General features: G+C 37.5%; 1 protein-coding gene across 5 annotated transcripts in view; it reads left to right on the top strand.

The window, feature by feature from the left end:
* The first annotated feature begins 3,417 nt into the window (after positions 1 to 3,417).
* KLHL8 (kelch like family member 8) overlaps positions 3,418 to 13,516 on the top strand; it is a 44,968-nt gene continuing 34,869 nt past the window's right edge. For 3 of the 5 annotated variants that reach the window (XM_051967638.1, XM_051967644.1, XM_051967642.1), the window contains exon 1: positions 9,487 to 9,687. The gene's annotated coding sequence lies outside the window, so the exon portion shown is untranslated. Of the gene's footprint in view, positions 3,702 to 9,486; positions 9,688 to 13,003; positions 13,505 to 13,516 lie in introns of those variants that run through there. The other 2 variants (XM_051967639.1, XM_051967640.1) reach the window with 2 other exon arrangements.

Genomic DNA, 13,516 nt, shown 5'->3' on the forward strand with positions numbered 1-13,516 from the left:
AAGAGAGACACATAGACACAGAGAGAGAGAGAGAGAAAGAGAGAGAGAGAGAGAAAGAGAGAGAGAGAGAGAGAGACATACACACACACACACACACACACACACAAAGACACCCAGAGAGAGAGATACAGAGAAAGGAAGAGAGAGAGAGAGAGAGAGAGAGAGAGAGACAGACAGACAGACAGACAGACAGACCAACAGACAGAAACAGAGAGAGAGAGAGACAGAGAAAGGGAGACAGAGAGACACACAGACACACGGGGAGACAGAGATGGAAACACAGGGAGAGACAGAGACACGGAGAGACAGAGACACGGAGAGACAGAGACACGGAGAGACAGAGACACGGAGAGACAGAGACACGGAGAGACAGAGATGGAAACACAGGGAGAGACAGAGACACGGGGAGAAAGACTAATATGGGCAATATGGGCAGCAAGATGGCCCAGTGGATAGATTTCCAGGTTTAGAGTGAGGAAGACTCAAGTTCAAATGCAACCTCAGATTTGTGTAATCCTGAACAAGTAACTTAACCTTGTTTGCCTCAGTTTCCTCATCTTTAATTTGAATTGGAGGTGAAAAAAAAGTTAAACTACTCCAATATCTTTGCTAAGAAAATCTTAAATGGGGTTATAAAGAGTTGGACAAGACAACATCAATAACAACAATAGAGGTATAGAGGTATACAAAGACACACACACACACACACACACACACACACACACACACAAACCTACTATGAGTCTTAATATGGTAAACATTTCTATACAGAGCTTCTAATGCTCACTCATATTTATCAAGACTCTTTTTTGCAACTTTGAAGGTTTCCACTCAATTATCATCTTTTTATCAGGGATACTTAGGAATATATTTTATTAGAAGTCAATTTTCCACTCTATAGGATTACACTCAGTTTTGCTAAATTTTATTCTTAATTGTAAGCCTCTATCTTTTGTTTCTTAAAATATCATATTTTAAGCTCACCAAGCCTTTATAAGAGGAGCTGCTTTAACCTTGTATGATCCTGAATGAGGTTCCTCTGACTTCTGAAATTCTGTGACTCTACAATATTTTTTAGGACCTTTTGAAATTTGAAAATTAAAACTTGAAAAATCCTAAGATTTTGAAGAAAGAAATTTTGAAATATTAAAAATTGTGATCTGCTTCTTTTCCTATTAGATAAATATAAGCAAAAAAGCTCACAGTCATGAAAATACCTTCTAGAAAATTGTTTACATCATATTAGTTTTTACAGATAAGTTAAAACCAAGGCAGAAATATACTGGTAAATGTTTAACGACTGGCTATCTGGAGGGAAAGTAAACACATGACACATTTTTAATCTGCATTATTATTCTCCTTTCCTTGTTTAAATCTAGATGTAGATAGACACATTATGCCCACAGACCAAATATGGTTGGTCTATTTACCTGTGTTTTTTTGTATGACTAGCAAATTAAGAATTAGTTTTACATTCTTTCTTTCTTTTTTTTTTTTCCTGAGGCAATTGAGATTAAGTGATTTACCCAAGGTCATATAGCTAGGAAGTGTTCTTCTTCCTAGAGAAGATGCTCTATCTACTGCATCAACTAGCTGCCCCAGTTATACATTTTTAAACAAAGTTTTATTGTATTTAAAAATGTAAAGCTCACTGGCCATAAAAAATGGATAGAGATAGGCTGAAGTTTATCTTTCTCTGGTCTAGAAAATCAAGAAAACAATAAATCAGGTCTTAATCATAGCATTTTCAGATTTCCAAAGTTGTAAATTTCATCTCATATTGAAAATTTGACAATTGGCTTTCCTCACTTGATGTTGGTTCCACATACCCCTGAATTCAGGGAGATAGGTCAATTTCTTTTAAATTGAAGTTTAGTTTCTACAAGTTTGCAAGCAGAAAAATCAAAACTGAAAATGTAATAGTATTTGTTAATATTAATTAGTACCATAAGGAGATTTTAGTCTAAAAGAGAATAAAAAGCTTATAACTAAAAAATATAGAAATTAATATCTATGTGTCTGTATAAAAGGTTATGGGCTTCCCTTTCTGTAGTGTCAAGGAATTGGAAGCTGAGTGGATGCCCATCAGTTGGGGAATGGCTGAATAAATTATGGTATATGAATGTAGAGCAGCAGGATGATTTTCAGAAAAGCCTGAAGAGACTTACAAGAACTGATGCCAAGGGAAGTAAGTAGAACCAAGAGAACACTGTACATGGCAGCAAGATTATTTGATGGTAAATTGATGGACTTGGCTCTTTTCATCAAACAAGTGATTCAGGACTATTCAGGACTTGTGATAGAGAGAACCACCTGCATCCAAAAAGAGGACTATGAGCACTGAATGTGGGTCACAAGATAGTTATTTTCACCCTTTTTGTTGTTGTTGCTTAGTTTTTTCTTTCTCATTTTTTTTTCTTTTTTGATCTGATTTTTCTTGTGCAGGATGATAAATGTGGAAATATGATTATGAGGAAAAAAAGATATAGGCTTCCTTCGAACCAGGAGATAAAATTACTATCTAGCCATTTCCATATAATCTGCACTCTGAACATCTACCTCGTATCCTTAGATCTTGGTCTCTGGTCACTGGGACCCTGGACTCTCATAGATGAGCTCTCACCTTACCTTGTCTATAATCAGACTATCCCACTACTTTCTAGTTATTGTCAAATGTCACTCTCACCCTTCCCTTCATATGTCTTTTCTCATTACCCTGTAAGATAGGGACTGTCTTCATATTTTTAGTGCAGTGCCAGGCATAGAATAAACACTTAAATGCTTTTTCATTTGTTCATTCCTTCATTACTATGATATCCTAATATTTCATTCCACTTTTTTTCTTTAAAAAATTTTGTAGAATTTTTTTTTTACTTTATTCTCATTCTATCTCTCTCATCAGTTTGTTGCATCATTGAGATCATGTAATTCCTGAAAAATGGATGTTTTATGACTTCCTATAACATACTTCATAATGATTTTTTTTTTAAGTTTTAGCTTTGGATACGGTTCAAGCACCTGCTTGAACTTTCTTTAACTTGTAAACAATTATGGATTCATCTATGCTTAAGATAATAGTGATGTGATTCTTTCCCTCAACCCTCAGTTGAATGCAATATTAATAAAAGCTACATAATAAAACTGTAAGAGTAGCCTAAGTTCTCATAACTAGTGTAATTGTCTGAGGTCAGATTTGGATTCAGGTCTTCCAGATGCCAGATCTAATGATCTATCAATTGTGCCATCTAGCTAACTCTGTGTTAATTTAATTCTAAAAGATCCATTTATGCCCTCATCCCTTTGTGAGGTACAAATGTTTCTCTATTGGGTCAAGAGGAGAATGACTTGGGATTGGTTAACCAAATGAATTGGCCGTGTCTCTGAGAGCTTTAAATAGCTAAAAATGTTGCTGAATTTCAGTGAGGAACACTGGGACTTTTTTTTTTTTTCTCCTTTTTTCTCCCTACACTGACCTCTTATCTTTTAAATGGAGCTCTTAACAAACCAGTAGGAGACACTGCACCCAGTAGATAAAAAGATCCATACTCCAGACCTACAACAGATTCATAGAGACAATCACTTAAGGGAGAAACTATTTTCAGGTGGCTAGTCCTGGCAATTTAAAGTCAAACTGTGGGGAAGAGCAGATCCTCAGGACCTTGAAAAATGACTCCAAAAAAGGCTCCATGGTGACAGGAATTGTGAGTTGCCTTTGTTATACATATATCCTAAACATTTGTCTCACTACCATTGTATTCTGTCTGTCCTATTCTTCCTGTTTATATTGGGGCAATGTCTCATAATTATTATTCTTGCTATGCCATTTGAGTAAATGACTTTCCTAAGAGCTAAATCTTGTTAGCTGACTGTTGATGGGAAGCACTCTGGTGAAGGAATCATGAACCAGAAGCATTTATTAAGTACTTACTATGAGTTAGGTATTGTGCTGAGGAGATAGATAAGATAGATAGATAGATGGATGGATGGATGGATGGATGCAAAAAACCAGCCCCATCCTCAGAAAGTTTATTTCTAAAAAGGGAAGACTATACATAAAAGGCAACAGTATTGAAATGGTAATGACATAGGGTCAAGAAAGGATCCAAATAGGGTTATGATAATGAAGTCTAGAAAATCAGAAATCTAGCTCAGAAGTGAATGAAGCATGGCCAACCTTGACCCATCTTCAGAGTGGAGCTTCCTGGAAGGAATTTGCCAGTCATGGTGACAAAATCTGGAGTGTCAGAAACATATCCAGATGGAGAAGGAATTATTAAGAATAAGAAATGCAGACCAAAAGGTTTTCCTCTGGGGAACTCAATTTGCCAATGCATGTATCACAAAGTCAGAAGTTTGCATAAAAACAAAGTGTCTGTTTCTATGTGTTCCATAAAAGCACTGGATAAAGAGATACATATATTGAAATCCTAAGTTTGAAACAAAAGCTTCTCATAAAACCCATCCTCATTAAATGTGAAAGCATTCATGCAGGCAAGAAGGGAAGATTGGATAGCTTTGGGAGCAAAACCATGAAATAGCCTTATTATTTACTTTGTAACTATATAAAGGAGATCTGGTACATGTGCACAATGCTTCACTTGGAGGACACAAGAGAACTTCAGAAAGAATTTTTAAAGAAAATGTCTTTAGTTTCTCTGATATTACATAACAAACAAAGAAGGCTGAAAATAATATACTTCAAATCACATTCAGTCTCCTTAGTACTCTCTCTGAATGTAGATGGCATTTTCCATCACAAGGCTATTATAATTGTCTTAAATCACTCTATTGTTGAAAAGAGCCAAATCCATCACAATTGATGATCACATAAATCTTGTTACTATGTACAATGTTCTCCTGTTTCTGTTCACTTCATTCAGAATCAGTTTATATAAATCCTTCCAGGCTTTTCTAAAATCAGCCTGTTCATCATTTCTTATAGAACAATAATTTTCCGTTACTTACATATATATACCATAACATTCAGCTATTCCTCAACTGATGGATAGCCACTTAATTTCCAGTTTCTAGCCAATACAAAAAGAGCTGTACAAACATTTTTGCACATGTGGGTCGTTTTCGCTCTTTTATGATCTCTTTGGGATACAGACCCCGTAGAAACACTGCTGAATCAAAGGGAATTGACAGTTTGATAGCCTTTTGGATATAGTTCCAAATCGCTCTCCAGCAACCATTTCACAACTCTACCAACAATGCATCAATGTCTCAGTTTTCCCATATCCCCTCTAACGTTTGTCATTATCTTTTCTTATCATTTTAGTCAATCTGAGAAGTGTGAAGTGGTACCTCAGAGTTAGTTATTTTAATTTGCATTTCTCCGATCAATAGTTATTTAGACATTTCTATAGCTTTCCCTACTTTTATTCAGACATTAGACATGACATTTCTTCATCTGAAAATGGTCTGTTCATATCATTTGATTATCATTTGGACAATGACTTATATTCTTAAAATACAATTTTTTTATTTATAATATTTACTTATGTATTTATTTTTTGGCAAGGCAATTAGGGTTGTGACTTGCCCAGGTCATACAGCTAAGAAGTATCTGAAGCTGGATTTAAAACTCAGGTCCTCCTGACTCTGGGCCAGACCTCTATCCACTTTGCCATCTAGCTATCTCTGCTTTCTCTATATTTTAGATATGAGGCCTTTATAAGAAATATTTGCTGTAAAAAATTGTTTTCCAGCTTTCTACTTCCCTTTTAATCTTGGCTATATTGGTTTTGTTTGTGCAAAAACTTTTAAATGTAATGTAATTAAAATTATCAATTTTGCATTTCATAATGTTCTGTAGTTCCTCTTTGGCCATAAATTCCTTCTTTTCTACAGATCTGACAGACTTTCCCTTGCTCTACAAATTTGCTTATAGTATCACCTTTTATGTCCAAATCATGAGCCCATTTTGATCTTATTTTTATATAGAGTATAAGGTGTTGGTCAGTACCTAGTTTCTGCCATATGATTTGTGACTTCAGTTTCTAGGCTCTTGGAAAAGTGGATGTTCCTGAGGATAGTTAGTAATCAACTTCAGTTGTTTAACAAGTAATCAGAGAATGAATATTACAATGAGGGACTGGACCTATTCTAATGAATTTTAGTTATGTAATTTACTTCTAAATTGCCCAGCTTTGGTCAATCTATTTATCCCTCACCCAAAGCTGAATAAAAAGAGATGGGCTTTCAAGGGAAAATCAGGAACTATATGAGCAAAACTACAAAACACTTTCCATAAAAATAAAGTCAGATCTAACCAATTGGAAAAATATTAAGTGCTCTTGGATAGGTCGAGTGAATATAATAAAGTGAAAATACCATCTAAACTAATCTATTTATTTAGTGCTATACCAATCCAACTCCCAAAAAACTACTTTAACGACCTAGAAAAAATAACAAAATTCATCTAGAAGAACAAAAGGTCAAGACTTTCAAGGGAACTAATGGGGAAAAAAATCAAATGAAGGTGGCCAAGCTATATCAGATCTAAAACTATATTATAAAGTAACGGTCACCAAAATCATTTGGTATTGGCTAAGAAATAAACTAGTTGATCAGTGGACTAGATCCACCATTCCAGTTTCTAGCCACTACAAAAAGGGCTACTACAAACATTTTGGCACAGGACAAAATAGTCAATAACTTTAATAATCTAGTGTTTGACAAACCCAAAGACCCCAGCTTTTGGGATAAGAATTCACTGTTTGACAAAAACTGCTGGGAAAATTGGAAATTAGTATAGCAGAAACTGGGCATTGACCCACACTTAACACCGTACACCAAGGTAAGGTCAAAATGGGTTTACGATCTAGGCATTAAAGAATGAGATTATCAATAAATTAGAAAAACATAGGATAGTTTACTCTCAGACCTGTGGAGGAGGAAAGAATTTGTGACCGACCAAAGAATTATTAGAGATCATTATTGATCACAAAATAGAAAATTTTGATTATATCAAATTAAAAAGCTTTTTTATAAACAAAACTAATGCAGACAAGATTAGAAGGAAAGAAACTGGGGAAACATTTTTACAGTCAATGGTTCTGATAATGTGGGAGCCTCATTTCCAAAATATATAGAAAATTGACTCTAATTTATAAGATACCAAGCCATTCTCCAATTGATAAATGGTCAAAGGATATGAACAGACAATTTTCAGATGAAAAAATTGAAACTATATGAAAAGATGCTCCAAATCATTATTAATCAGAGAAATGCAAATTAAGACAACTCTGAAATACCACTACACACCTGTCAGATTGGCTAGGATGACAGGAAAAGATAATGCTGAATGTTGGAGGGGATATGAGAAAACCGGAACACTGATGCATTGTTGGTGAAATTGTGAATGCATCCAACCATTCTGGAGAGCAATTTGGAACTGTACTCAAAAAGTTATCAAACTGTATATACTCTTTGATCCAGCAGTGTTACTACTGAGCTTATATCTCAAAGAGATCTTAAAGAAGGGAAAAGGACCTGTGCCTTTTGGACATTGCCAAAATGTTTGTGGGAGCCCTTTTTGTAGTGGCCAGAAAATGGAAATTGAGTGCATGCCCATTAATTGGAGAATGGATGAATAAGTCATGGTATATGAATGTTATGGAATATTATTGTTCTGTAAGAAATGATCAGCAGGATGATTTCAGAAAGATGTGGAGAGACTTACATGAACTGATGCTGAGTGAAATGAGCAGGACCAGGAGATCATTAGATGCTCCAACAATAATACTATATGATCATCAATTCTGATAAACATGGCTCTCTTCAACAATGAAATGAACAAAATCAGTACCATTTGTTCAATAATGCAGAGAACCAGCTACACTCAGCGAAAGAACTATGGGAAATGAGTATGAACCACAACATAGCATTTCCACTTCCTCTGTTTTTGCCCACTTGCATTTTTTATTTCCTTCTCAGGTCATTTTTACCTTATTTCTAAGTCTGATTTTTCTTGTGCAGCAAAATAACATATATTGTATTTAACATATACTTTAACATATTTAGCATGTATTGATCTACCTGCCATCTTGGGGAGAGGGTGGAGAAAGGAGAGAAAAGTTGGAACAGGAGGTTTTGCAAGGACCAATGCTGAAAAATTACCCATGCATATATCTTGTAAATAAAAAGTTATAATAAAAAGAGAGAGAGAGAGATGGGCTTTCCTACCTGGAAAGAGTGTTAAGAATGTTAATGCAATCTCATTATCAGTAATGTCCTTCAGAGACTGGACAACTTACAAGCTTCAGAAAAAGTCCTGGTATTAGTTCAATAACTGATTATTAATATGCTGGAGAAATAATATTGGGGTTAGAGAGAGAGCTGACAAACAACAAATCAGCAAGATATAGACAGGATAATTGATATTGAGGAATATTAGAGGAAAGGATCTAACATTAAAGGGGGCAGGGAAAGGCTTCTTGTAGAAGTTCTAAGTTTAGCTGAGACTTGAAGGAAGCTAATTAAATTTGGAGGCAGAGAGAGAAGAGAATTTCAGGCACAGGAGACAGTAACAATGTCTAGAGCTGAGAATTTCAGGGTTTTGTGGAAGGAATAACAGGGAGATCAGCGTCATTGGAACATGGAGTATATGAATTAGGACAAGATATAAAAAAGGTTGGAAAGACAGGTGGGTAAGGTTATGAAATTCAAACACAGGGTGATCCTTAGGGAAGAGGGAACTCCTGGAGTTTATTGACTAACAAGGTGACACGATGAAATCTGTACTTTATCAATGATATCTGATAAGGAAGAATTGGGAGTGAAGAGATTTGTGGCAGGAGGGGCAGGCTCTCGCTTTAATCCAGACATGAGATAAGACCCGGGAGATAGCACTTTCCCAAGAAAGAGGCACTGGCTTCTCTCCGTTTACCGACTACAAATATATTTTTGTGCGCTTAAATGTATGTTGTTGTCTCCCCAAGGACTGTAAGCTTCTTCAGGACAAGGACTGATTTTACCGTTTTATTGTTATTTTTGTTTAAATTCCCAGAGTTTAGCCCAGTGACCGACACAGATCAGGTGTTTTATATGATCTCTACGTCCAGCCCTCACAACTCCTACGGCCTCCTGTTGTTTGTCCTCCCTGCAAGATCATTTTACTTCTGTTGCTGCCGCCTCTCCGGACCCACAATACATACGTGCATATTGATAGACTAGATATAGAGATAGCTGTATGTCTCTATATCTAGTAGCATATATATGACCGTAAATACTTATACATATAATGGGCGAGGTGGACTGAACAGCCTCGAAGGTCTCTTTCACTTCTATATCCATGATCTCGGTTCAACAATGCAGAGAAAGCTGTTAGGACCTACCCCTTGCCTCGAATTGCTCGATTATATAACCCAGGGAGAGGGAAAAGCCGAACCACCCAAAGAACTACCTTTCCCAGGGCGCTCTCCGCTCTGGCCGGTCTGCTTACGCATGTGCAATAATAGTACAGGGGCGGAGTTGCCGGGGCGCGCGCGCTAAAAGCGCGTGTCCCCCAGCCGTAGCTCACCCGGCTGGCGTCTGTCTGCTTGACCACAGAATCTCCTGAATTGCGGGCTGGGATCATCTGCCCCAGGAGGAGAGAGGGAGCTGGGGAAATCGGCGCCGCCTCCTGTGGAAGAGCGCTGGAACCGGGGAGAAAGGGGGTGGACGCAATTCAGAAAAAGCTAGGTAACGAGGCCTCCAGTCTGATCAGATTCCCCTGCCCTCCTCCCCCTCAGCCATTGTCCGCCGGGTGCTCCCCCCTCCCCCCCCAATCTGCCGCTACGGGCAGAACCACTTCTGGTGGCAAAGGGAACATGACAGCCTTGGGTGGGCTTTCTGCCTCCCGCCCCCTTCTCCCTCCCGCGCCGTCTCGGCCCCTCGAGCTGGGTGAGAGCAGGGACGGGATGGACGCCCAGGAGGCCGAACTCCCAAGGGTCCATCCGGCGTCCGCAAAAGAGAAGAAACAAGTCGAGTGCGTGAGAACTTATAGAAGGGGAGTGGGCGAGCAAAGAGCGTCATGGAGCTCGGGGCCAGCAGTCTGTAGCAACCCGGGGCCTCGAGTGGCTTTGGAGGCCGGCCTTGACTGGGGCCGGACGGAGAAAAACTGGACCCGGCTTTCCTTTGCCGCCTCGAGCGAGGAGGTGGGAGGAGAGTCGGTGGCCCTTGCTTTCTGGCCTTCTGGGGGGACATAACGTGCACAGCCAGGAGGTTGGGGGGGGGCGTCTTGTCTCCAGAGGACTGAGAGGGGCTTCCAGGAGTATGTAGTTGTGCACCGGACCAGGCCCAGGGGCAAGGTGAAAGTGGACCGCGAGGCGAGGACGGATGACCGGGGCTCGAAATGCTGAACGGAGAGTTTTATAACTGATGCTAGAAGTGACAGGGAATGACCAGGGCAACTGGGGCCCAGGAGCACAGAGGGAAACCTGGAGGCTCTTGCAATAGATAAGTGACCATTGAAATGGTAGAGCCTGCATCGCCATGCTGGTGTTGTCCGGGGGACAGTGAATAGATCTCTAGACCAGGAGGCAGACTCGCAAACGTTTACTGCGTGATTCTGGACAAGTCGTTTAATTTTGTGTGCCCTCAGTTTCCTCATCTGTAAAATGAGGTGGAACAGGAAATAACAAACCTAAATGGGGTTCCAGTCAAACTCGACTGAAAATAATTGAACTCTTAAGCAGAGATGATGTGAAAGTAGAACCTGGATTTAACGTCAGCTTAGATGCGCGATGGGGGTGGGATTGAGAGAGAAAAAGGATGACATCTGCTTTCAAACCTGGGTGATTGGAAGGATTGCGTTGTCTTGGTAACAGAGAGGTAGGAAGAGAAGATTTGGGGGGAGGGGAAAGATAGATTCAGTTTTGGACATATATATGAGTAGGCCATCCAGTTCAAATGTCTCGTAGGCAACTGGAGATGTGATGAAATCGGAGGTCAGGAGTGTTTAGTGCTGCATAAATGGATGTCAGAAACATCTGCGTAGAGATAATAATTGGAATCCGTGTAATGTTATAGCTAACGTTTATATGGCACTTTATTATTTGCAAAGAGCTTCACCATATTTTGATCATTATAATCTTGCAGTACAAATACTTTTAAGCCTCCGTGTAGTTAAATTTGCATCGCATGCCCCTCTTCTTGAAAGAAGTTGTTGTAAACCATAAATTTAATTATCAGATTTTCCTCTCAAAAAGTTACCTTGAATTTGTTTTGTGCACAATTGTATGTGTACATAGCTCTTCTGATAGAGTAGGAATTATTATCTCCTTTTTGTGTTATGGATTCCTTTGGCAGTCTGAAGCCTATGAATCTCTTTTCAGAATGTTTTAAAATGCACAAAATACATAATATTACATATAAAAGCAATTATAAGGAATACAGATAAAGTATTTTTTAAACTACTCTCAAGGCCTAAACCCATTATAAAATGTAGGTTTTCGATGCTTAACAATCAGAACACATTTATTTATGTTTCCAACCAGAACACATTTATTTATGTTTCCTAACAGTGGTTTTATGGCTTCATTAGAATGAAGTCAGTCCTGTCTCCCAATATTTTGCTTGTCAATTAAATTAAGAGTGTTTTTTCTCTACTATTTTTTTGGCTTTTCAGTCTTTTTGGCAATTTTTATGTAGTTTATACAGTTCTTAATTGAATGCCTTTTAATAAAACGCTTAAACTCCTTCTTAACCTATCTTGTAATAGAATTATTTGAAAAGTTTAGCAGTTTTACTGTCATTTATGATGACATGTTCAACATTTGCCAGTTTGCTGTTAATCGATACTTTTCCCTCTCTTTCTCCCTTGGCCAAGGCATAACCAACATCTGGCCAAGGTTACTTCTTGACTATCTCTGTAGGTGAAAGATCATTCTTTTCTTTCTACTTTATGAAGTAAATTTAGCTGGTCAAAGAATCTAGTAATAATAGCTTGCTCTTAGCCAGAATTTTACAGTTTATACAAGGCATGTCTGGAAATTTACATTTTAAAAATATATTAATTCCTATGAATATTGATGTAAAAATGAATTCTACTATAATATTTCCAAACATCTATAATTTTACCTTTAGGATCATTCTGGAGGCTTAAGGCAGTTTAATATCTTAGTAGTTGATAAGGGCATGTCCTAATATCAGTTAGATATCCTAAGACCCTAGATTTATTGAGAGAAAAATTGTTTCATTCACAGGGAAATTTATGAGAAAATCATTTGGCTAATAGATAATGTAGTATTAGAAGTTTACAGAAGTCATTACTATGACAGCCAAGTACAATCCTTAAAGAGTATGCATTTTGGGCTTTTTAAAAGTTATTTCGAGACTTCTATGTTAAAGGAAAATTAGATTTAAGTTTATTATGGTTTGGGGTTGGGTTTTTTTTTTTTTTTTTTTTTTTTGGTATTTGGGTATACTAGAGTCATTTATTTTGAAGATGAACACAGAAGTATGTAGCAATACTTAAATTTGATTTTGTTTCTGCTATGTTATATAGTATGTTTTCTTAAATTTAGTTTTTTGTATTAATATGTTGAAATGAATCAAGAAGTGAAAGTTTTTTTAATAGTGAGGTGATTGGGGTTAAATGACTTGCCCAGAGTCACACAGCTAGTAGTCCTTCTGATTTCAGAACAGGTATTATATCTACTGCATAATTTATCTGCCCCTGATCCCTTATTTTTTATGCACACTGGATAGCTTCTAATACAGTTAAAGTTGAAGATACATCCAGTTCTGCTCAAAGGGATTTTGTCTTCCTTTCTAGGGACTATGTTTTCTAAAAGAAAACTCTTTAATATTTTGTTTTCCAGTGGATTTAAGTAGCTTATGTTAATGTGAAAAACATGATTTTTTTCCCCCTAAAGAAATGTATTTGTAGTTACTATATTATCACAATTCCAATGACTTTATAATTCAAATGAGTCATTCCTGTTCTAATAATAACAGAATTGGAAGGACCATTAGTAAAGTTCTCCATTTCATTGCCCTTTCTTGGGATGGTTATTTACATGAATTTTAATTTCTAGATCAGTTACTGCTAGTATCTACAATACCTAGGGAAGATTTAATGGGCAGATAACTCCAATCACAGTGTTATGAATGAGTTTGGACAACAAAATAACATTGAAGGATATATGTTGGGGATGACAGGGTAGAAATTGGCAAACATTGTCACCTAAAATTGAATACTAGTCTTTAATTTCTACATTAGGCACTTAAGACAGTCACCTTCTCACCTTAGAAGATCCTTTCACCCCCATTAATTGCTCAGTTTTCATGGAAATTACATTTTAAGAAAGGTTCTGTGCCAGCCAGGCCTTGTCTCTGCTCCTGACTTTGTGGACTTTTCTTCATCATGTTTCAGCAGCTTTCTCATCCTGGAAAATGCCTCTTCCTTTGCCACCCAGAAGCAGCTTGTCCATTCTGAGAGATTCTTTTGACCCCATGGTTGCTACTTCTCCATTGGTGAATTCCCCTTAGAACCTCCAATTGAAGAAGTGCCAAGGTCAGCCACATT

Source organism: Antechinus flavipes, chromosome 6 (assembly GCF_016432865.1).
Source record: "Antechinus flavipes isolate AdamAnt ecotype Samford, QLD, Australia chromosome 6, AdamAnt_v2, whole genome shotgun sequence".
Classification (NCBI taxonomy): Eukaryota; Metazoa; Chordata; class Mammalia; order Dasyuromorphia; family Dasyuridae; genus Antechinus; species Antechinus flavipes.